The sequence below is a fragment of the Homalodisca vitripennis genome, chromosome X (assembly GCF_021130785.1).
Source record: "Homalodisca vitripennis isolate AUS2020 chromosome X, UT_GWSS_2.1, whole genome shotgun sequence".
Lineage (NCBI taxonomy): Eukaryota > Metazoa > Arthropoda > Insecta > Hemiptera > Cicadellidae > Homalodisca > Homalodisca vitripennis.
This window is the reverse complement of record NC_060215.1, coordinates 85,118,000-85,143,023: the sequence shown is the minus strand read 5'-3', so window position 1 is coordinate 85,143,023 and position 25,024 is coordinate 85,118,000.

The following is a 25,024-nucleotide window of genomic DNA, read 5'->3' as shown; positions in this document are numbered from 1 at the left end:
AAAGATCTTAGAGATTTGAATCTTGGGAGATAGGTTCCTCTTGGTCCTAGGAAGAGCTCTATTGATTTTGTGGCGATAAATTAAAGAGCATTCCGTCCATCTGTGCGTTATTTTGTTGGATCCTTCGGTACTATGTTGAATTGCCAAATAAGGTAAAAAAGGTATGCTCCTCTTTAAAAAAATAAAATATATTTAATTGTACTATGTGTTTTGATTTATTGTTATGATGATGATTGAGACTGCCTGGAGAACAATTTTTATCCGAGGGATATATGTATTGATTTTATGCTCGTAGAACATGACCGCCAGGCGCTAAAATTATCGTCTGGGAACTTTAAGTTCTTTGTTAGAGCTTATCCCTTCTCTGTTAAATGGATGGCATCCCTTATAGCCATGTTTTCCTTTACATGGTAATAGGTAAAGCTTTAATAACGCTATTGAAGAACATAGCTCAGCGTCTCTTGATGACGTCGAGTATACGTTTGCAACCCCTGTTTGATCCTTTTATACGTGAACGATTGCAACGGTTCCGGCTAGAGCCTCACATACACTATACACAAAAGTGACTCAGATCTGCAGGTGCGACTCAGTAGTACGGGAATCGTCCAACGATAAGTACGAGGAATGAGAGAATCTTGGTGTGGCTGAATCATGTTAACTGCTTTCCTATTTTGTTTCTAACTTTCCATGCAGTTTCATTCTTAACACCTTATTGTGTTCTTACCGATGTTGTTGCACATATCTTGAATCTTCGATATCTAAATAAGTGCATGTAGCATATATTACTCTAAATTCTTCTCTTTAAATACTTTCTCCTAAATGTGTGATCATTTTTAACAGAATAGACTATAGTTGCCAAGAAAATAAATTACAATACTTTAAGGTAGTGTAATAGATTTTTGTGTTGGAGTATTTTTTTATGTTTAAACTGAATTTCGGTCACAGCTCTTTAAGAAATCTTTCCTATAGACAGAAAATAGAAAAAATGGTTTCCATCAATAAATGAGTGCTAGGCATTTGATGCAGAATTTTGGTGCACCTTACAATCAGCCCCAATAAAAACTGTTTAATATGAGGATTATTCGTTTTACAGTTTATTAACGAAAGATAACTTAATTTAATGAGATTTTTTTGTGTACAAAATAATTTCTTTAAGAAAACGTTTACGGAAAAATAATAATTTTCTTATATTATACCTCGTAAAAATATTTTTTTCTTAGTCCATAAATAACTCAAAACCTGTAGCCTCTTAAAGCTAGAACACCTGTATAATATGCTGTAAACACGTCTGTCTTCTTAGTCGTTTTTATTTCGGCCTTGTTATAACATTGCCTAATTTCCTAATTTAAATGTCTATAATTCATCGTTGAATGAAAAAAAGTTTTTCCGCATTCAGAGAAAGGACTATCAGTTTCAAATTCAAATAATATCCAACGAAACGCCGATTACACGACCTTAACAACGAAAGGCTTGCAAAAATCAGAAGTTTGTCTCAGACAAGTTTCTTACATTGGAGCGATTGGTTTTTAGGGTTAGTTTTTTTCAGTTTAGTAGTCACTTCACCTGAACGTGAAAAGATGGAAAAGTTTTTTTACCACTCAATGAAGAATTATGAGCATTAAAAATAGCAATTTGTGGCAATGTTCAAGCCTCAACAGACAATAGCTGAATATAGCAGTTTTTGCAGTATGTATATGAATACTAAAGGGAATGTCACGTTTTTAATAAATTTGACCTCTTAATTTTCAAATCATTATCTTCAGCCCTTTTCAATTGGGAAGGTTTTAAGATGATCCAATTACCACTTTAAATGTCACAAATTCTTTGTAGAGTTATCAGAACATTGTTCATACTATTTTTTCCATTTTAAGGAAAAGTGTCTAATGAGGTGGTATTTACAAAATCTTAAAACATTGAACCAAATTGAAAACCAATTCGTAGTTAATTTTAGCTGCAACATTCTACTATATCAAACAGATGAATTTTCAAACTTTTGAATTTGCAATACATGTGATAAGAACAGCCGAAATAAAACCAATGCTATTTCGGCCGCCTTCCAGAACTGAACTGAAATACAATAAGAGGATGATGAACTGATGCTAAACATTCACATTGAAATATAGTGTTTCAAAAATCATGATTCTATACATTTCAAGGACGATTTCTTCGAGGTTTATCATTCTATTTGACATATATGTGTCATCGAGTCGTATGCATAGTTGCCCGTTGTGCAGACGTTGCCAGGTGTGCTAAAGATGTTATAATGGAACAAATAATACTACTCAAAGTCTATATGTCAACATATGTTATTTATGCATTTAATTATAACTCAGGAGATGCAATTCATATTATGCAATCGAAAATCTGACATATTATTAATACATGGCATTACTTACCATTAAAGTCTCTTGAGTAAAAGTCGACTTTTATTGGCACGTATACCTACAACCTATCACAAATATAAATCGGCTTACTCAGACATGTGTGGCAATCAGTATGTAGAAATCAATATGTCTGATTTGAGGGTTTCGCAAACCACCTTACAGGCCCATATTTTTTCCAACATCTTTAATGTTTAGTTTTCTCCAAATATTATTGTTAACTGTTAAATTATATGGCAAAATTATGATTTTATATTTCCTTTAAATCGTCTTGCTTTGTTTACGTGTAGTTTTACAGACTTATTAATGTACAAACAAGTAGTTTTTACGTCCACGTTCAAATTATGTGCAGTTTAACTTGAACCATTAAGCATTGAAACTTTGGAGAATCTGGATGTACGATTATCAACCACACAATATTAAACGATTGTAAACTATATTGTAGACTATAGATAAGTTGTGTCCTAGAATAAAAATGGGACCAATACCAAAAACTTATTAACTTAACTTCCGTAAAGGAAAACCACTAAAATTGTGAGTTAGGTCAAGATGCAAATTTTAATTTCACTAAAACATATTTCCTGACGAATGTATAGAACATGGCCTAAAATTAAAAAATAAGAAACGTTGTGTGATCGCTATAAGTGAAAGTGAAAAGGGACGAGTGATAATAGTGGCATTATCAAAACCTCCAGAATAATTTTGTTCATATTCAACTTTTTAACATTACCAAGTAAGTTCTTCGCGTTAAAACATTTCAAACTTAAGTACTAAAAAAATTATGTTCTTAAGTTTAAATGAAAAATCAATTTAAGTTCAAATACAAGGTCTAAATAATAATATTGTACAATTCCACTTAAAAATACAATGACTAAGAAACTGTAATAATCAATAGCTTTCATCATTATGAACATATTTTCTCCTGCTAAGTTTTTTAAAATGGTGTTCTATGATTTTTCAATACATTGGAAGTATGCAAACTAATGTAGGAAATGGGTAATCAGCATGGAGTGAGTGGGCCTAAGGCAGGCTTGTATTGTAATTTTTAACAAAAATGCAAACTAGCTCTAAACAAATATAGATCTAAATTTAGTATAGAAAAGTATCATGCATAAAATGATGGTTCATTAAAATAGCGGTTATTAACATTGGGAAGTTTTTAATTTTCGTTAAAACCAAAATTATATAGCCAGCACAAGGTTAACCCTGTCATAGTAAACTAAATTACACAAGATTCACAGTTAGTATTTTATCTTCCAATCATAATTTTATCATGGTACAATTATAATTTTGAAAAACCAAGACTATTTTAATCCAGTAGACTATAACTTTTAATTATTGTTTAATACAAAATGCTGGAGGATCCAAATGTTGAATGAAATGCTTACTTGGGCATTCCGAATCTCTTCAAAGCTATCATTCATACCGTAGAAGAACTCTTGTATTTATCTGTATCCAAAATTATCAGAAATAATAGTTCTGACCTATGGGAGGTAAACATTAACTTAAATAAATGCTTTATTTTTATTTTCAGTTGGAAAAATGGGGAAAAATTGTTCTCTTCTACGAATAATGCAGTCATGTCAAGAGTATAAGTAATGATGGAAGGCTATCACTGTTCTAACCTCTTCCAGTTTACAGCGGTTAGGGTACAGTACTCCCACATGTTAAAGCTGGCACCAGCCACTAGAAGAAGCTCTACCCACTCCAAGAACCCTCCCCATTAAACTAACTTTATAAACCCCAACATCTCGACAGACGCGGTTAGTGATGTACCACTCCTAGATATTCATAGAATTTCCCACATGTAAGAGCACATCAGTATTTTCTTTAGAGAAGTTTGTCTGTGCGATCATTCTCGATATAAAAAGGTCATAGAGACTTGAAACTTAGTCCATTGATTTCTCTTGGTGCAAGGAAAAATTCTATTGATTCTGAGGTCAAAGGTCAATGGGTATTCAATATGTCTGCAGGGAAAAGAACAGTAGGCCTACATCTGGATGTCTGTACGCTATCCCCTTTGTTACGTTTATTCGGGAGCTTCAATACTCTGGTTTACTGATTTATTCTCTTTGATAATATCCTCTCACAGAAATGTGCCCATGGAGAGGGCCAAACTAAGGTTAAAACGATCTACCTCTAAGACTGCCTGGAGAACACTTTTTATGCTATTGATACCTTTATCGATTGTGTTCTAATAGAATACGATCACCGGACGCTAAAACTATCGCCTTGAAATTCATATCAGTGTTACCTGCAAAATATTAATATGTCATGGTTACTTGCCGTGTTATCAGTCCTTATAGTTGTAAACATGCTATATATATCAGAGTTATCTACAAATACTCAGATGTCATGATTACCTACCATATGATCAGTCCTCATAGTTGCAAGCGTTGACTTATGTCAATGTTACCTGAAAAGAGTAATATATCATGGTACCTACTATAATATCTTTAGTTCTCATTGTACACATTGATATAAGTCTGTTACCTACGATAATATAATGACATCATTACTTATCTTTCCATCAGTTCTCATAGTTCATGATTACACGTCAGCGATATCTCCACAATATTCATATGTTATGGTTTTACCTGCAATGTTATCAGTACTAATGGTTGTACACAAATTGTTATGGTAAGGTAAGTAAATACGCCATCTGTTATCGAATGTGTTTAATATGTAAAGTATGAGAACTAAATAAATCACATAGGTCTATGAGTATATTGTGAAGGAAACAGGATTCCAGACATTTGCCATTGTTCAGTAATACAAGAAATCATTAACACTACGTTTCGAGATCTGCAATCTGACCGCTTCCTCAGATAGACAATTTACCTAACACATAACTAAAATTTGGATTAAAATAAGAAATCATACTAGAGTTTTTAAGTTTTCAGTGGTTGGTTCAGTCCCTACTGTGATACGTTTTCTTTATTTTTTGTTTTTACCAAGTGGATGTTGCATGCAATTTGTTTGCATGGAGTTGACACACAAAAAGTTTGTTATCATTTGTGTGTCACAATGCTATGGTATGATTCCTTTATTTTAGTCTAAATTTTAGTTATGTGTTAGGCCAGTTATCTACCTGAGGTAGAGCTCAGATTGCACATCTCGAAACATAGTGTTAATGATTACTTATATCACTAAACGATAACAAATGCCCATAAAATCCTGTTTCCTTATCAAGATGAAATATGTTATACATAGTCCTATATGATACATTTAATTCTCATGGTTTGACACATTAACCTATGTATGGTTAAATCGTTACATTTTATAGTTTCAGATGACAGAGAGCGTACTTACCTTGACTTCCGTTCCCCTGTGCACATCAACCTACGTTGGGATCGTTGTTACATTTAAAATTCTATACATGCTTTAAAACTTTAAATCGTCCATTTATGTATTAAAATAATTTATATTATTAAAATATTTACTTACATTCTATATTATGATCTTGAGTATAGCCTAATTGAATCTTTAAAACAATGAAATAGTATTCACTATAATTAATCTACATGACATGCCAAAATTGTGTAAATGATGCAGTTCATATGGTTCATTTTATTAAATGATACGGGTTATACACGCCTACAAGTCTAGCAGTCTAGGAGCCGAGAGGAAATTTACATTGTATAAGCACACAACCTCGTTTTTCTTGAAATTGTTAAGGAATTTTTCCTAAGAAAGATAAGGATCGACAGCCTCACTATTTTTGAGAGTTTGAATGGGAGGGCATCAGAGGGATTTATATTTTATACGGAACGATTATTTTGATCTAACATCAAATTTTTCTTATTTTGATACACTTAAACAACCGCCAGACACGTATAAATGTGACTACTTTCAGTCCCTTCGTATAATTTCTGTCGGCTGTCTAACTATTATTTATGTGTCTAGAAAAAATATAATCTAGGGAAAGAATATATCGTTACATATGTTTACTCCATTTATAGATATCGGTTTCTTTATTGAGAAAAATTCTATCGATTTAAAAAAAACGAGGTTGTGTGCTTTTACATTGCTAATTGACTCTTGGCTCCTCCTAGTTAATTAGGATCGTAGTATGAGCGATATTAGTAAATTAGGATCGTAGTATGAGCGATATTAGTAAATTAGGAAATTAGGTCGTCGATACCAAATAACGGTCATATAGACTAAAATTACAAAAATGTGGATATCGTATAGAAGCTTTGCAACATAATGCACACATCTGTTATGAAGAATGGTAACAGTATGTTCATATGTTTGTTGAAATTCACAATATGTTTAAAAAAGTTAGTATTTTTTCTTGTCTTAGCTTTCCTATCCATAGTTGCTATCTACTTATCTGTCGGTATTTATATTGCAATAGTTAATATGCTTGTATCAACTTGAACTTTGGGATACACATTACTTGAAGTATATACTTTCTATAAAACATCCTTTTTACATTGATTGTGACAACGTAATTTGATTATTTAATGGCACATTTTTTATTTGTTTTGAGATAAACACAGTTTATTGCCTTTTCATATGGTAAGAACACATAATTCCATGAAAATGAAAATGTTATTATAACCTTAAAATGGAAAAAAGGTAATGCTGGCCAAGTGTTGTGGCGATACACTCGGTGAGGCGCGGGACCCACAATACCGCAGATCCATATGTGTATCTTTCTGCGGGATTCCATCCACCAGTCACAACACTGGCTTTAATGAGAAGACTCATTGGACCCCTAGTAATATTACATTTGCTAGTATCTGTAAAGTTGTAACTCTCTTGATAAAAATTAGTTATTTACGTCGTAATAATATAAATGAAACTCGGTAGTATTAACAATAACAATATTACAAAATACGTTGTTAAATGTACTGGTAACATATATCGTTAACTTAAAATTATTTTAAATAATTAATTTTAAAATTTTAATTCATTTTATTGCATGTTTAAATAATAATGTGTTTAATAAAAGCACAGTAAACATATATTATTTTATGAAGATGTCATTGATTCAGTACAGTAATAACATGGTTCCCGCCTCTGCGCAGGTGAAATAATTAGTATTAATTTAATCAGAGGGGTGGACACCAGTACCTATGACCCTGCCGCTACAGGCACAGGCACCTGTCGCTAAACACACGACTGCGGAGTCCACGCGAGGGTCCACATGAGTCAACGTGTTTAATCAAATTAGTCAAGAGCAGGCGACATACGTAATGGATAAACATACTTGGGCATTGTCTTATAATGACATGAATTTAAGAAAATGGCGAAATGTCTATTTTAATTTAAGCATTAATAAGAAAAGGTTCATAAGACATTGCTTAATATCACGACCAGTACGTAAACAAACAAGAAACCGGAAAATATACTACAATTTAGGAACTATAGCAAATATGATTCAAATAGCCTTTTATAAAATCTTACTTAAACATCGAACTTCAATGCTTGGCCTCATCAAATACATTCATGACCAAAGCGATATCTGATTAAAAGTTGGTGCTTATTTATTGAAGGATAACAAACTTTCTAGATAGAGCGACAAAAAACTCTAAAGGTTGAACAAATTTATAAAAAACTTAGCTTCTTTCCGCTTATTTTGGGACAATATGGAACATGAGTTTCCAATAAATGTATTCTTTCTTTATTGGTTATCTTGACAATAATAGCAATGGAATGGCCTACATTCATAATTAATAATCTATAATTTTAATCAACACATTGTGAATAATTAATATTGTTAAGCTGATCGATAGATAATGTATATAAGAAAGTATGCAATCAATTTTTAAAACACAATTTTGAAACTTGAATCAAACATTTTAAAATTAATCCATAAAAATAAATAAAGCAGATGCGTAAATCTGATGATACTAAGCCTTTTAGAGAAGTAAATAGTGTTGAATCTTAACATTTCTTACTAAATGATTTAATTGTTACTGTTACTTGGTATGAAAAGCAATTTCATTTAATATCCCTAAATGTAAAGTAATGACTTTTGCAAGGGAAAAATTGCCTATTGTGTAGAACACCATCAATATGTGCTTCAGTGAGTGTATGAATTTAAGGATTTTGGTCTACTGCTAAATTCTACATTAAAATTTAATCAGCATATAATATTTTGCGTTAATAAGGCTTATAGAAACTTTGTTATTAAGGAATTTTTACTACGCAATCTCTTTAATTTCAATCTATTTCAGCTTTAAAACTTTTTCCGATTAGTAAGATATATTCTGAAATTATTTGCTGCAATATGGAACACATATTTTCAATATACATCGATTAATTTGAAAGGATAAAAAAGTCTTTGTGATTCATAAATTATACAGTAACTAGCTGTTATACATAAGTTGTTGGTCAACTTCTTTAACCCAACTCTTATAGGGAGTTGCTAAATGTTTTACATTGATAGTCTTTAGGATAGGAAGAAATTTAGTTACCTATTTATTCTGTTTCATTCATTAAAGGGGGAAGTGGATACTTCTGTATGCCTTTCAAAAAACGTATATTCACCAGTTTCTCTAACAGATCATGTAGATTGTTTCAGGTAAATTGTTCTCGAACTAGATCTCATTATTCATCTCCTTTTAACTTCATGATGAGGCTTTGTAATTTATAGTTTTCAGATATTGATAGGTTAGATAATGATTATAAATGAGTATGTAGAAGAAATCCAGCTGCATTACTATATCAGATTCCATGTATAATTATATTCTTGTAGATAATGTTATTTATATTTATGGTTAAGTTTTATTTGTGGTTCTTTTTTGTTGTTATTTATTATCGATTTGGTAAATTTGAAAGTTAGATGCCAGGAAGGAAATTAATGAAACAATGACAAGTGGAAGTATATCATTATATATAACTGTTATTAAATTGCTGCCACTCCAATTCCTTTTTGTGGTATTTTATAACATTGCTACGATGTTGGGCTTAAATGCAAATAAATAAATTTTAAAAAAACTTTTTACTGATCGAGAATTCCCCAGATAAATTAAGTAGCCTAATTTTGAATATTTTATTCATCTTTTAATAGAACGTCAGAACTTCTAAGAATAAAATTTTGTATACAACCATTGTAGGATACTACCAAATTCCTTTTTTGTGAACCATTCCAATAGTTTTTAAACATCTATTCATGTTTAAATGATAATTAATTCAATACAGTGCTTAATTATGAAAATTCTATCGAGTTTTTAGATTTTTAATGAAAATAATAAACAAAACTATCTCCTTTTTTGCATGAATTTGTAGTTAGAGTTAGAATTAAACAACAAGAAATGACTTTGTTTGTGCGCACGTCAAACTCTTAGTACTATATCCACTTAACAATGTGCAATAGAATAAAAAGTATTGATTTTTAAATATTAAAAAATTTTAATTAACAATTAATTGTATTAAAATTGTAGGAATTATGACTTTTCAAAAACCTAGACAAGGAACCCGTTCATTTTGAAACACAAATATACTCGATCTCAATAACGGATAACCTCCTAGGCATCTCTTTCTGGCGTGGAAATAAGAATTCTTCCAGTCAACATATAAATGCTTCCTATTGTAACTGGAATTATCCAAAGTTAGCATACAGGATTTTGCGTTATCGCAACTAAACTAATTATTGAATTATTGCGAATTCTTTTCCATTATGAATATGAAAATGAAGTAAATTTTGTAAATAAATATTTTGTAATCCCCAATTTCTGAGCTGTTTTGGGTGTTGTTCTTTAAAAAGTCATATGTCGAGATAAAAAAAGAAAATCAGACATTTATTTTTATATTCGTAGTGAGAGTATAGAATTAGATAAATAAATAAAAATGCAAGCTTTTATTTTCATCAGTACAACTGCATTCCAAAAAAACGCAAGTCATCTTATACTATTTAAATCACAGACATAAAAGTTAAAAACCTATAACCTAAATAAAAATTTGACAACCAGTTCAACAAAACAAATAATTACTTTACAGTCATTTTTTCCCACGTATTCCTAAATACAGGTACAGTTCAACGTTTCAGGTTTCGGGAGAGGTTATTGTACAGTTTAGAGCCAAAGTACGAGAAGCTTCTCCTCCCAAACTCATTCTTGACTTTGGGAAAGTGAAGCAGGTCACCATGGCGGATACTGCGTTGAGAGACCTCCTCCCGGAAACGTAACCTCTCGCTCAGGTACTGCGGCTCACCTTGCACAAGCACCTTGTGGATCATTCCACATGTCAGGATCCTGCACACATTTTCTAATGTGGGCAAACTGACAGCATCGGGAGACTCATGATCGAAGCGCCTCACAAAGAAAATTAATCTAACTGCACAGTTTTTGCAGCTTTTGAATTCGGTCCATATCTCCCCTAGAGATACTGTTTCCTTCGGAAGGATAGCAGTAAAAATACAGAGAAAGCATGTGAACGCATGAGCTGGAGCTTAGCACATTCTGGCAGCAGACGTCTACATCTGTACAGACCCCTCGGTCTACCAAGGATATGCTGGATAGCATGAGCTACAAGATCAGAGAAGGTGAGCCTACTGTCCAGCACAACTGTGACTGACAGTTTTGACTGGGGAAGTCAGACGTGTATAAGTTGAACAGTATATGAGGAAAACTTCCCTGAGGCACACCTCGCCATTTGACAGGTGAAGTTGACGTCTAACTTCCCATCTTTGTAACCTGTCTCCTTACCCATTTTACCCATTTGACTGAATTGTCAACAAAGCCATAAAACTGCATCTTAGTACATAAAAGTTCATGGTTGAGGCAATCAAATGTTTAAGAGTAGTTCGGCATCACCAGTGAAATACACATCCCTCTATCTTTTATATAAACAAAATAAAAATTAAGTCGCTGAACAGATACTAGGACAGTGCGTGTGCTATGATTTGTTTTTAAATCCAGATCGTATTTGTTGCAATATGTTCTCTTCGTTCATATACTGTACCATTTGACGTGTAAATATATTTTCCAGAATCTTTGATAGTGCTGGTAACATCGAGATGGGTCTCAGTTGTTGCACATTTATAAGGCACGTTACTTTTAGCAATGGATGAACGATACTCTTTTTCCAGGTCTGCGGGAACACACTGTTATCCAATGATTCATTAATGAGATGAGTAATCGCACCCAAGGCATATGAACTCACGGCCTAAATCATTTGGATTGATATTTCATCACTACCAACTGGTCTTGATTTTATTTCAATTTCTTCACTATTTGCCTCATTTCCATCCCCCATATTAAAAAAATACTGGTTGATGTCATCAAGCTTCAGTTGGCGTGGGATTGTTTCATTTCTGTTTTTCATAACTATATCACACTGCTTTAAACACGTCTAAATCTTTGGGGCCCTTGTTTGTGGGTTTCAGCGAAAAACGCTCTCTTTGATCTCCACACCAACCCATATAATTCATTTTATGTTTTTTATAGATCTTCCAATCTTTATTGTCCTTATTTTTCCAATATATTTTACCGTTTATTTATTTTTTTAATTTAGTCTGCTTGTTTATGACATCACTTCTCCACAGGGCCTTCTTTTTGGTTACTCTATTTCATACGATTGGAGCATGTGAATCAAATACTCTTTTTATATGGGATACCTTACATGCAATGGCATGTACAACACGCATAAACCAAGCCTTAATCCCATTATCTTCAGGACAACACAAAGAGACTCGATCACAGAATCCACATCCTCAGCAGATGTATGCTCCTCGAAGGTGAATTACTCCTTAATATACAAGTCAAACCTACCACCGGTCACGTAAGTTATGCGTAAGTTAACTTTCCAATCACGTCGCACAAGTGTGTATCCCGGGATCTGATGATTATCTGATGGGGTGCTAGGGTGAAGCCAGATATCGGACAAGCCAATTGCATCAAAGTCAAAGTCACACACAAGTGAACACATTTAATGAAATCGTGTATTGAGAGATCTCATATTAAGGTGCGTGACTTTGAGATGCCTGGTTCCCCCATCTCAGCTAGTTTCCCTGTACCCGAGAAACATCGCAGTGACTAAACCGCGATCACACATGTCTTCGCCCCGGTTACAGACTAGTGCTGCATCCAGGTACCGCAAATCCGCAGTAGTAGTGTTCACAGACAGCGATCCCAAGCGAGCAACACCTCTTGGAGGAGTGCACTCCATCCCGGGTGAGGTCCTGCCTGCTAACACAAATTGTTATTGCACATGAGCTCCAACAGGTTGGAGTAGTGCAGAGCTTTATACCCAATTTCACGTCGAATTAGAACATTGTCCAAGTAAATTTTTGAATTTTGATAATTTATTTGACAGTGAACAGCAGAGCCACCATGCTGTGGAGAGCCTCCCGCTTACCATACCCACCATTATGCTCTGGACCCCCCCCCCCCCAACACTCTTTCCTGAGGTTGTTTGCGCTAACGTGAATATATATTACAGATAAACTTAAACCTACATAACTTAATAATCTATTTTTAATACTTACGACTTTCCCCCAGGACAGCACTCAAGATATGCCTCCATAAAACGCACTTCCTGCTATCATTCCTCAAATGTGTTACACGACCCTTGTCACAACAGAAATTTACAACCGAGGTTCATATGTTTCTTCTCCTTGCTTGATTGCATCTGTTTCTGAAGGATTTTTATCTACTCATAACTTTTAAATCCAGTATTTGCTTCTACAAAATCTCAATTAAAGAACAATACAGAACACCTTAATATTCCAACTCTGTTCTTGGCGCCTTCTACTGAGTGTGTGGTAACTATCACCATATTAGGGAGAATAGATTTACTTATGATGTGCACATATCACTAATGTTCATCAAAATAATATCTCTATCTGTAAGCATTCGTTGAAAAATTCTTTTTAGTACTTCAATACTTCCCAAAGTTATTTTCAGACTGTTTTGAAGTATCCCAACGTTGTACCAGTTTTTAGAAATGGTTATAAAAATATCTCAAGAACTACAGAGCAATTTCTTTATTCTAATTTTTTGAAAGATATTTGAGAGGTTAATAGAATGTATGAGGAATATTATTTAGTAATAGTGATCAATTCTGTTTTTCGAAAAATCAACTTGAGGGGGCGTAATGAAACCAGAAAGGTCACAGCATATAGCAGAATTGATCATCATAATGATATGCAACATTAATATAAGTATGAAAATTTTATCCGCTACGACACTAAGGTATTTGATAATTGAGTTTATAGTTGATCGCCTTGATTTTTTAGTGGAGTTCTTAAAATAGAAAAGGTTGCGTAGTGAGAACTAGATCGTCACTTAACATAGCAGAATCGACTATTATGTATAATAACATGATTCAAATCTATAATAATACAAAATTGTATCTGCTACCACAAGCTGTTACTGAAAAAACTAAGTTTTAAATTTAATTTAAATTTTTAGTTGAATGCCATGTTTTGGCGGAGTTCTTAACATATAGGAAGGGTCGCGTAGTATTGAGTCCCGGACGGCCACAACAAACGAAAATGTTATTGAGGAAATTTATTTTATTGCTGAATCTGTTTTGGTGGAATTCTCAAAATATGGTGTCGTTGCGTAGTAAATACTGGACGACCACACTAATAAACACACATATAAAAACGAATAACATTGCCAGCATTACAATCTGGATGTAGAGGAAACCACATTCACTGCCCTCACAAACATGTTAACGTGTTGTGTGGTGGATAAAAAGGACAGATGTATAGTAAGCTCTGTTCTTTTGCTTGATAATTCGCAAGCTTTTGACTCTATCAGCCATGATATACTGGTGACTAAAGTGAATTACTGTGGTTTTGGACAACATATCTTGAACTGGATACGTTAACACCTCGGTGGGGGAGAGCGGGTAACCAGAATTGGTAGTGAATCATCGTTGACGCGTGCCAGACAGCGGGGTGTTCCCCGAAGCAGCTGTATTGGCCCAATTGTGTTCAATCTGTACACTTCTTTCCCAGGTATGTGCAGTATTGTACTCCTGTGCTGTACTACTGTTATTTCCTGTACTCGCGGACGATTGTCAGCTGCACTTGTCATGTGACCCGGACAGGTTGGGCGAGGCTATTGGTCAAATACTCAGTGTGAGCCTGTGGTCAGTGACAAATGGCCTTAAGCTCAACATAGACAAGTGTACAGTTCTTTATGTGGCCCCACACATTATTGTACAGACCCTCGGCCAGACCAGCCTACAGATCAGGTTGTGTGGCAATAGTCTGGTAGTGTGTGATAAAGTGAAAACTTTGGGAGTCATACTGGATTCAGGCCTTACTTTTAGTAACCACGTAACGTGTGCTACACAGTGTGCCTTGGGTAGAATGAGGGGTCTGTATGGATTAAGAAATATACTTCCAAAGTACGCAAAGCTGCAGATCATGCAGTAACTTATAGTATCAATGTTTAACTACTGCTAGCCTTCATACGGAAATAGTATCTCAGCGGGGATGCTTGTAGCATTCAAAAAGCGAAAAACTCGGCCGTTAGGTTTTGACTGAATTGGCAGGAACATGTATCCCTCTTTTATAGAGAGAAAGTCGGTTTGGCCCCAGTGGAAGACGTATGCAGGGTCCTGACAAACTGCATGACTCACAAAGTCCTATATCTTAGAGAACCTCGGTATCTTGCATACAAACTGTCGTATCGGGAAGAGATCACTCAAAGGAGCACCCGCCAAGACCGAAAACTTCACTTTCCTCAAGTGCGGCTTGAGGTCGGGAGGAGAAGATTAAGATGCTTTGGCCCAATCACAACCTCCCTGACACCATAATGTCTTATGCTTATGGGAATTGTATATTAAGTAGGGATTTTTTTAAATTAGTTTCTAGGTTTTAGAACTTTTATATATTTTACTTACATAATTTTTATTTCTATATTTGACTTGCCTTAAAATATTTGAGTTACAGCGTTTTAACTATTTTTGTAATAGTTTTTTAAAGATTGCGTGTTGTTATGTATGCTATTCTTATTTAGTTAAGTAGTTATGAAACGTACACCGTTTGACGCAAGTTATTCTGAAAAAACAGGAATGTACTGAAAAGCGCTTAAGAAATAAATGCTTTTTATTTATTTTTTACAGCACATTGCACAATCCAACAACATAAATGACGTGCTGCAAAACTATAAGTATGAAAATTTTATATCTCATTAAGTAAATTTAGTTTGTAGTTGACCGCTTGTACTACAGGGAAATAAACCTGGCTATAGAATTCGTAAACATAATCTTCCAATATTTAAACATTCAATATGTTTGGGGCCAAAAATATTTAATAATTTGCCTAGTTGTATAAAATATTGTTATAGGCTCATCCTTCAAAAACTTTCTTTTGAGACTTTCTTTTGAGGGAGCCTTTTATTCACAGCTCCTTACAGTTCCGACAAAAATATTTTATACTAGAAAACTATAAATATGATAATGAGTATTATTAATAAAGTAGAACAATTAGATTCGCGACAGTAACATGACATCGTTTGTTCTAGATTTAATGTTTGGGATCCTGTAATTTTGACTGTAAGCATTTATGATGGCTGCTTAAATCGTTTCTCACCTCAAGAAGAAGATGACAGCATTCTTCAACGAATTTCAGCGAATGTTTTTAAATTTTTTTTTATTTTAGAAAACATCAAACATTTTGGACTATCAGTTATTAATGTTAATTAATTTATCAATTAGACAAATATGACTTCCTTCAGTCATAAATGAATAAGAAACAAGTGTTTTTTGGGTGTAATTACCATCTCTCTTATAAATAATTATTTAACAGAGACAGATATACGAAGTCGTTCGTACTGGTTTGTGTTCGCTGAAGATAAAATCTAATTTAGATCCCTAATATGTTCCTGAGAGATTCAACGCAGATTCAGATTCATTCTGTATCAGCCCTAGTGTACAATAATCCTTGCATAATGTTCCCTACTCCATATATATATCACAATTTGATTAAATTACAGTTTTGTATTTGAAAGGTGATCAGGAAGAGTAGTGAGGAGCAGAATTGAATTGTTTCGGTGCGTAATTGTGTTTCAGGCGAAGGCGAAATTGGAAATACAATTGAGAGCTTAAAGACACTTTTGCTCCGTTTGGTGAACCGCGATTTTTATCATACCAGAAACAAAATTGAAACTTACACTTTATATTTAATTTTTACTATACAATAACTCAACAAAGTATTTCTGCCAAGTTTACGTATCAAAATCACTTGTGTTTTGTGCGTTCACTTCTTCTGAAACAATAACAAACTTTGAGAGTAGCGCACTGAAAGATTGTGCGCCATCTGATTTTTACACTCATGTTATGAAGTAACGAAAAACAGTCATTTTATAGACCAACTTAAAACAGTTACAGCTGTATCAAAACAACTATTGTTTGTGCAGTATGAAAAACCCAATTTTTGGTGCTTAACCGTCGTTTTTCGTGGAACTCTAGAGGTTAAGTAAGTAAATTATCCAACTTGTCCTAGTCCTGCCGTTCAGTCTTGGTTTGTAATATGTTTCTGCATTGCCCGGTGAAAGGGCGTCCTTAGCCATACTGCAGCACCGAGGTCGGACGCAGACGTGTGGCAGGTTAATTATAGATCACGTTTGAATGAATGAATTGATCTCTTCGATCTCTACTTCTCACATTACACTCTAGGTTTATTGGCTTTTATAATGTATTGAAACATATATATACATAACATATTGAACAAGAGAATTAATTGAGCATTGAATGTAGAAATTGCGTTTTAAAATCACATTTGTAGTAATAACCAAAATTGTACTATCGAAGATTGACTACCAAGATACGCCATGCTGCAAAAATATAATCTTTAATACGTTCAACTCTTCACTACAGGACCGTGAAGGTCTCCTGGAGGTTTGGAAGCGTTCTTCTAACTAATAGGGTCTTTTAGGCAATGCGCTGCATAGGGCTGTTTCCTGGTAGTGTTAAGTGCAACGCATTCGGTTACCGTATAGCGATACTTTCTAATGGTTTTTCTTTTTCTAAGGGGCGATCTACTGTCATACACTGAAGCCTCGAGGGCCTTTTGCGCACCCTGATATTGTACTTTGAGGCCAGTTTACAATTCCCGCAGTTCTACAAACCGGCGAAAACATTCAACCAGATCCTCCTAGGGAAATTTATCACCCTGAGAGCACGTGTTCAGCAGTTTCCTCCTGCTCATTATACACTCTACAGAGCGAATTATCCTTAAACATCCCGACCCTGTAATTCCTCAAATGCCTATGTCCCGTAGTCTGATCATTCTTAGACCCGGATATAATCTCCACCTTCCCATATATTCTTAGTGAATCCACCTCGAGACAGTGGGGCTCACACCTAAGAATTTCACAGAACTGTTGAGAAGTGACAGTGTTTTTGTTGATTCAACCGAGAGAAAAAAACAACATGATAACAATCCCAGACACAATACACACGAGAGTCAACGCCTCCAATGCTGTCTGGTAGTCGTCTTGCTCCTATACCACAGACGAAGATTCTCACGAGCACACTCCATAATGGTTGTGACTTTTGTCTGAAGACTGCAGTAGTTCATAGCTACTTGACGATGGTATGAATGTTTTCTCCGTGCTTCTTAATCTTAATGTAACAAACATTCGGAAATGACAAACATATATGTAACAAACAAACAGGTAGCCGTCGCGTCTCGCGGTTGTGGGGCGGACCTATCCGTTTTTGTTGGCAAACACAATTTTGTTCGACAATTCCAGTACGCTCACTTAATTCCAGGGAAGGTTTTAGATGCTTGGTATATCCAACTACAAGATACTATTGACTGAACCATAAATAGCACAATGTATGGACGGCTCTGTACCATATACAAATTTATATAAAAAGCATTATTTTCGTTTAAAAAGTGAAATTATTATTTATTAAATATTTTTAAAACCGAAACTATGCTAAAAACACATCATAAATCAACCAGATATATACCTTAACAGTTTACACTGTTTAAAAAGAACACCGGTGTTCTGTTTAAGTAGAAGAACACCGTTTCAATTATGGTATTATCAAATGTAAATAATGATGTAACAAAACAAAAACTAACCAACCCGTTGTTGAGAGTAAACAATCTCATTTACAGTAAGAAACATATACAGTAGTGAAATTATGTTAAATAATACATTCGATTTAATAACTGATGTTTGTGTACAGTACATAAACAAATTCAACAAAACTGAATGATCGATTCGGCAAAATCCAAACAAATGCTATAACGGGTGTACAAAATGACAGCAATGAACAGGTAATTTTGAATTTAAAAAAATATTAATAAAATAGTTTGACGAAATACACTCATACAGTAATTATAACAATGTATACAGTAGTCTATTACTCAAATAATTCTTAGATAACAGTGAATGTATATACCGTAATGTATACAGTAACAGAAAACCCGAAACATGCTTGACATTATCGCCTGGTACCGGAAACAGGTAGACGGTCTGACTCTAGGTCGGATATCCCGAGGAGTCGCTTATGCCTAGGTCGGATATGAGGGGTTCTACTGTAATTTCCACATTGCAGGCAACGATTTCCTTTATAGCAAGTTTGTTCTTTTTGCGATATAGTCAATATTGAACCCACTTTAAAATTAGATATGATGGAAAATGCAGTACATATTTATAAATGTACAGACACTTTTGAATCATATTATAGGCATAAATATTTTGATCTTAATTTGTATAGTTTTATATATTAATTAGCTCAATGTATTCGTGCCTCGCTATGGTAAATATAGCGCACAATTCCTTGAGTGATAATACATTTTTGTGTGATTTGAAGAGATAAAATATTTTACTTAACACCACCGCTAGAATAAACTTCCTGATAAACAATGTGTTGTTCGCTCCCAGGCTGTAATGTTATTCGTCTGTCAGGAGAGCTTTCATGTGAACATACAACTAGCCGTGGGAGAATCAGTCATTCCTTAAATCAATTCCTGCATCTTTTAAAAATAACGAACTATCAATATGTCATATGTATATGGTGTGTTGTCATGGCGCAACATACCAGAACACTGCAGTCGTTTAAACTAAAAATGGTAGTTGGATGGAATCAAGGCGTTTATAGGCAGAAAAACTGTTGTCCCACACCATAACCTGTGAAGATGGTTGTGTCAATAACATTTATGTGTAGACTTTAACCTGCAGTCCCGTGTCATTACAAAGTTTCAGAGCAATCGCATTACGCAGAAGTATTATTGGAGCACTGACTATCGAAGGAATATTTTAAAGTGGATTCACGTCCTCCAGCTCAACAACAGAGTCTAAAAGGTACTCGCATTTTAATATCTCAGTGGGAAATTGTCTTAAGAAATCGTAATGCTTGTCGTCGTCAGTTTTTGTTGTAATAATTGCTCTTTCCTTCAGCCATTTACGATCATCTGCGTTAGTGTGCTTAAATTGGGATAAATTTGTTCATTTACATTGTTTATATCCGTGACGACTGTAAATAGTTTGTTTGGAATGTTCACTTTACCACTCTCTTCACTTACGCTCACACCTCCTATTTAGTCGGACAATTCATCCGCCTCAGGTTAGACTCCCCCATAGGATGAGGCGAAGACTTTAGGCCACAGGTAAGATGAATTTGTTTTTTTAGACCACAACTTGAAACCATGCAAAGCAGTGCAACCAACAAACCTTCAGCCAAACACTTATTTGTGTTTAATAAAATGAATTTTGTTTCTGAATTTTACGTTTTAAATGATTTGTTATTGCACATAAAAAGCTTAAGTGAAACCACCGAGTCAAATTTCATACCTTCTTGAGAAATAGCTACCACTGAGTCAGTGAGTCCTATTTAGTTTGTATATTTTCGTCGGAACATTGTTTAATTTATTTCTTTTATATAGTGTTTAATAAAATTTAACTATTCATGTTTTAATTACTGCAGGTTAATTACAAAATGGACTTTGCGAGATTACCGTTGCTTGAATAAATATACTATTTTTCGTATAAGTGAAATTTGCATATACTTTAAAGTAATGTTCATAAATGTTGATCGTAGTATGTGGGTTTAAACACCAAATTACTCTTTAAAAGGTATTGCAATAGATTTTGGTTTGAAAATATTTGTTATTTTTAATTCATAGTTCTTCAAAAGGACTTCCCTAAAAAAAAGAAGAAAACTCTTTTTTTTACCCACATGAAATTACAGGCATTTAGGAAAGGAAGTAGGAAATTAAATCAGAATGGCTAAAAAAAAGGATAAAAATGTGAGGATGTAGGAAGCCAAATATATAAAATAAAGAATACTGCTGTGAAAAAGGGTCGATACAGATGAATCTGAATATGTATACGTACAATATCTCAGGAATGTATTAGGGATAAAAATTAGACTTTATCTTTAGCGAACACAAGTCAGTACGAACGATATCGTATATCTGTCGTATGTCTCGTATATCAATAGGCTACTCCCACCGATACTCCATTCCCGTCAACACATCCAGAAAGCAGTTGGCGTCTGTGTCTATCTCTGTAAAATAAATATTTATGACAGAGATGGTAATAAATCTCTTTCCTTAGACCTCACCTTTCAGGTTTTGTGAATAGGGATGGTCAAGTTGTTAAAATCATAATCGATTCATTTTAGCTATAGCAAGCTCGCTGAGGTGTGAAATGTTGAATTTTTAAGGTGGTGCAATTGATTTTGGGTGTTTAAATATTTTTAATGCACAATGTATACCTTATAAAATTACCCCGAATAAAGAAAAAGTGTTTTTATTATTCCACTTGAAATTACGAGCATTTAAAACATGAAATTTAGACAATCTTGTAATCAGGCCTAAATAAACACGGCTGAGTATGGAATGTGATAGTTATAGCTTCGTAAGTGGAGTTTTTATTCCTTTGCGATTTAATGAAATCCTATTTTTAGTTGTATATAATTTAATAAATTACCCGTATTTAATTTTTTTGACGTAATACATATTTTTTGAATGAACATGTGTCATTCTTTTAAGCAATAACTCACGTATATGTTGTAAATATTTCACATTTTTATTTTCAGTCATTTTTATTTAGATCTGATTAAAAATTTTCTGAATTTCCTACTTGAAATACCTGTAATTTTACGTGGATTAATCAAGAAGCTTGTTTCTGCTTTTTCTGAATTCAGGAAGTTATCTTAAATAGCCATGAACATACAAATTACTTTCCAAACCCAAAACTGATTGCACTACCTTTACTAACATTTCACAATGTTTACGGTTCATTGGGTTTGATTCAACTCATTCATCTTTTGATAATTTTACTTTGTGTTAAATATAAAATAAAATGAAATATGGTTAGTCATACATATTAAACAAATCAGAGTCCATGACATAAGTATTAACGTTTATGTTAAAATTACTCGCAATTATAAAAATATAACCCATTTTTCTATAATCAGAAATCCTCAAAATCGGACAGACTAATCTGTAGATTGGACTTCAATAATTAATTATAGATGTCGTTTTGTCAGGACAACGGGTGTATAAGTTTTGATGTTATTCATTTCCAACGAGCGCTATTACTTCACCTCCAATTTCTCCGCAGCTTATACAGGAGTTTGGAGATTTATTAAACCAGCCTTTATTTCTTTAAGTGCGTGGGTTAATATCGTATATTACAGAAATGGATCTTACTCTAACAATACAATTCTGAAACTGGTACTTCCACCGAATAGAAATTATGGAATGTGTAACTGTATAAATGCGAAAACGTAAGTGACATATTGTTATTTTTAATTCAACTAAATAATTAAAATATTGTAATACCCTGATTTTGTCTGATACGGATCTCCTAACTGTGAGAAATTGATAGAAGAATTCCTATTGACGTATCGTAGCAGCCATCGATCTGCATGTGTGCGTGTTTTTACACTAAACAGTATTTTATTGTACTGTCTCATTGTCTTATCAGGTACACAATTGAGTGCACTATGTGATAGACACGATATTTAAGAATAGTGGAGCAACCGAGTTTTCTACACATAACGTAGCTATGGTAGGAATGGTTGATTTAATTGAATTTTGAGTTTAGCTCCAGTTCACCTTCCTTTTCCTTTTCCAGACTTGACTCCTGGAATCTGGAGTCATGTTCGTCTGAAGAGATCCTCCGACGACGGAAAAGCTCAAAACGAAACATTTACATTGTAACATCAGAGTCACCTATACATATGTGAAGTGGAAGTTTCATTGTCTCACCAGGTACACAATTCATTATCATGCCATATATACAGGGTGCTCAGAAAACGGTGCCACAAACTTCTGTGGCTGACATCGTTTTCATTAAAAAAAGTCCTATAAATACAGGTCAAAAATGTGTCGTTTAGCCACTAGCCACCATTTTGTATTTTTAAATAACATATTATAATCTCTAGAACTAGTAAAGCTACAGATACCAAACTTTGCACATACTGTACATTGATATAAATAAGAAGAAAATGTTAACAAATAATGGTAGATTTGCATTAATATTAACAAAATGCCGCCCGTTGAAAATGTGTATAGTCAAATAACTAAAAAATTATATTTTTGTATGAAATCTACAAGGTAACAAATATTTTGCAATTTGTATTACGATTACAATGGCACTCTGGTAAACGAAATCTGTCAACACATAGGCGAGTAGATCCAATTTAAAGGTATGGTATATACAATATGTAGACAGAATATATTCGAAGCAAGCTAAGAAAAGGAGTAAGTATAGGAACTTGCTCATTTTTTAATAAAACTATTCTTACAAAAAAGTTTTTTACCTATAACGATGGCAAATTCTCGAAGCCTTAATATCCTTTTAAATCATCCATCGTAAATAACGAATAATAAATAAATAAAAATGTTCTATTGACTTGGGTATTATGGAACTATATACATTTCTATACTCACTTATATTTTTTATATAAGCCTATGGTGAATTGTATTGGATTCGATGGTTATATTGTTGACTACATGTCATACAGAATATATTGGGAGGTTAAATAAAAAATTAGCCTCCATAAATTTAAAATAAATTCTTTTCGTGAGATTATCATAGCAATATACCTTTTATACAATGTGAAATTTTAACGAAATTATTCATTATGTTTTACATTTTTAGATGTATTTGAAAATCACTCTGAAAACGTGTTAACACCATAACTTTCGGATTCAGTTGATCTAAACAGTAAAATATAGTACAAACTTGCGAGGCATGTTATAGTAAAGAATATTGTGTACATGGTGAAAGAAGCATAGAATGTATAGTTGTTGTGTCTACAAATGTCTACACGCGCACGTAAGAGTGCGTGCGTATGTACTACCTACCGTTCATTGCTCGCGCGAGTTTGCGCGCTGTCAAAGACGTAAGTGAGAGTGTAGGGGTGAGTGCTCTCTTCAATCAGTACGCGCGAGCGCTCCGTTTTAATCGTGACTCGTCTTTCTCTCACAATAACTCGACTCGTCATTTTTTATTATTTGTTTTATTGTATTTTTCCAAAGCAATTCACTTACTGTACAAATTTAATTCTAAACACATCAAGTAAATTATTTAAATACATATTTTTACGTGTCGTGTTTAAATTTCAGGCTTCGTGCACTTGGTACGAGATTGACCTTGAAAGTTATAAAAGAGCGAAGTAGTATTATTTTCACTCGTTTTCAAAGAAATGGCGGGAGAATGCAGTTAACCAACCCATTTTAAACTAACCTCAATCTCTCCTGTGGAGGTCTAGTACAGTCGGTTAGGGATTGAATAACGTATAACCGGGTAATGAAAATGGGGTTAGCAGAACAAATAGTTGACAATATCGAATCGATTACATTATTGAGGATAGTGTGAATGTGATGTATTACATAAGCGAGTGGAGTAAGACGGAGCGAAGTTAGCGAGCGAGAGCGCTGAGCGACTAGCGGGCGGTCGGTTGCTTAGCGACAGCGCGGCTCGGCGCGGCACGACGTGACGTCACACCTCGGTCCGTCTGCCTACTGTGCAAAACCTTGGCATAGGTCAGTGAACCTTGCTGTACAGCGGCTGCGAAACTCGGGTCCCTCTCGCTCTCTCACATAATCTTTTTACTTGTTATTCGTAAATTATTTATTAAATCATTACAGGACACTTTAGTAAATGTTACCCATTAGAATTAGCAGCTGGAAACCGATAAAACATTATAATTATTACCATAAAACATTTAAAATAGTATTTTTCAAAATTTCTGTCGAACTATTTAGTTTTTAAAATACATCTATGTCTCTATAAATATAGAAAACATGTTTATACACATGAAAAATTAAAAGTCGGTAAACGACAACTCGTATCAACATGTATGAGTATTATATAAAATCTTACTAACACTAGTTTGGTTCTACATAATCATGATTATGATTATATATTAGTTTCTTTTTACAGCCAAAGTTAATATGGAACTGAATGAAAATTTGTGATTGGTTTAAAAAAACTAACTATTACTATGTTGATAAAAAGGTCTCAACATCGGAACAGTACACAAATAACTGATTATCTGCATACATTTTAATTTAGAAGCAGTTTCACTTGATGAATCACGTAGTAGAGATTACTGTTTATATATTTCCAAGAGAAGAGAGAAGTAAAAAGACAATCAACTAAAAGCTGTAGTAGTCTTTGTTTCTAATAAAAGTTCTTTTAACATTATTTAGCCACAGAAGACATTATATAGAGTATTGTACTAAATGGTATAAC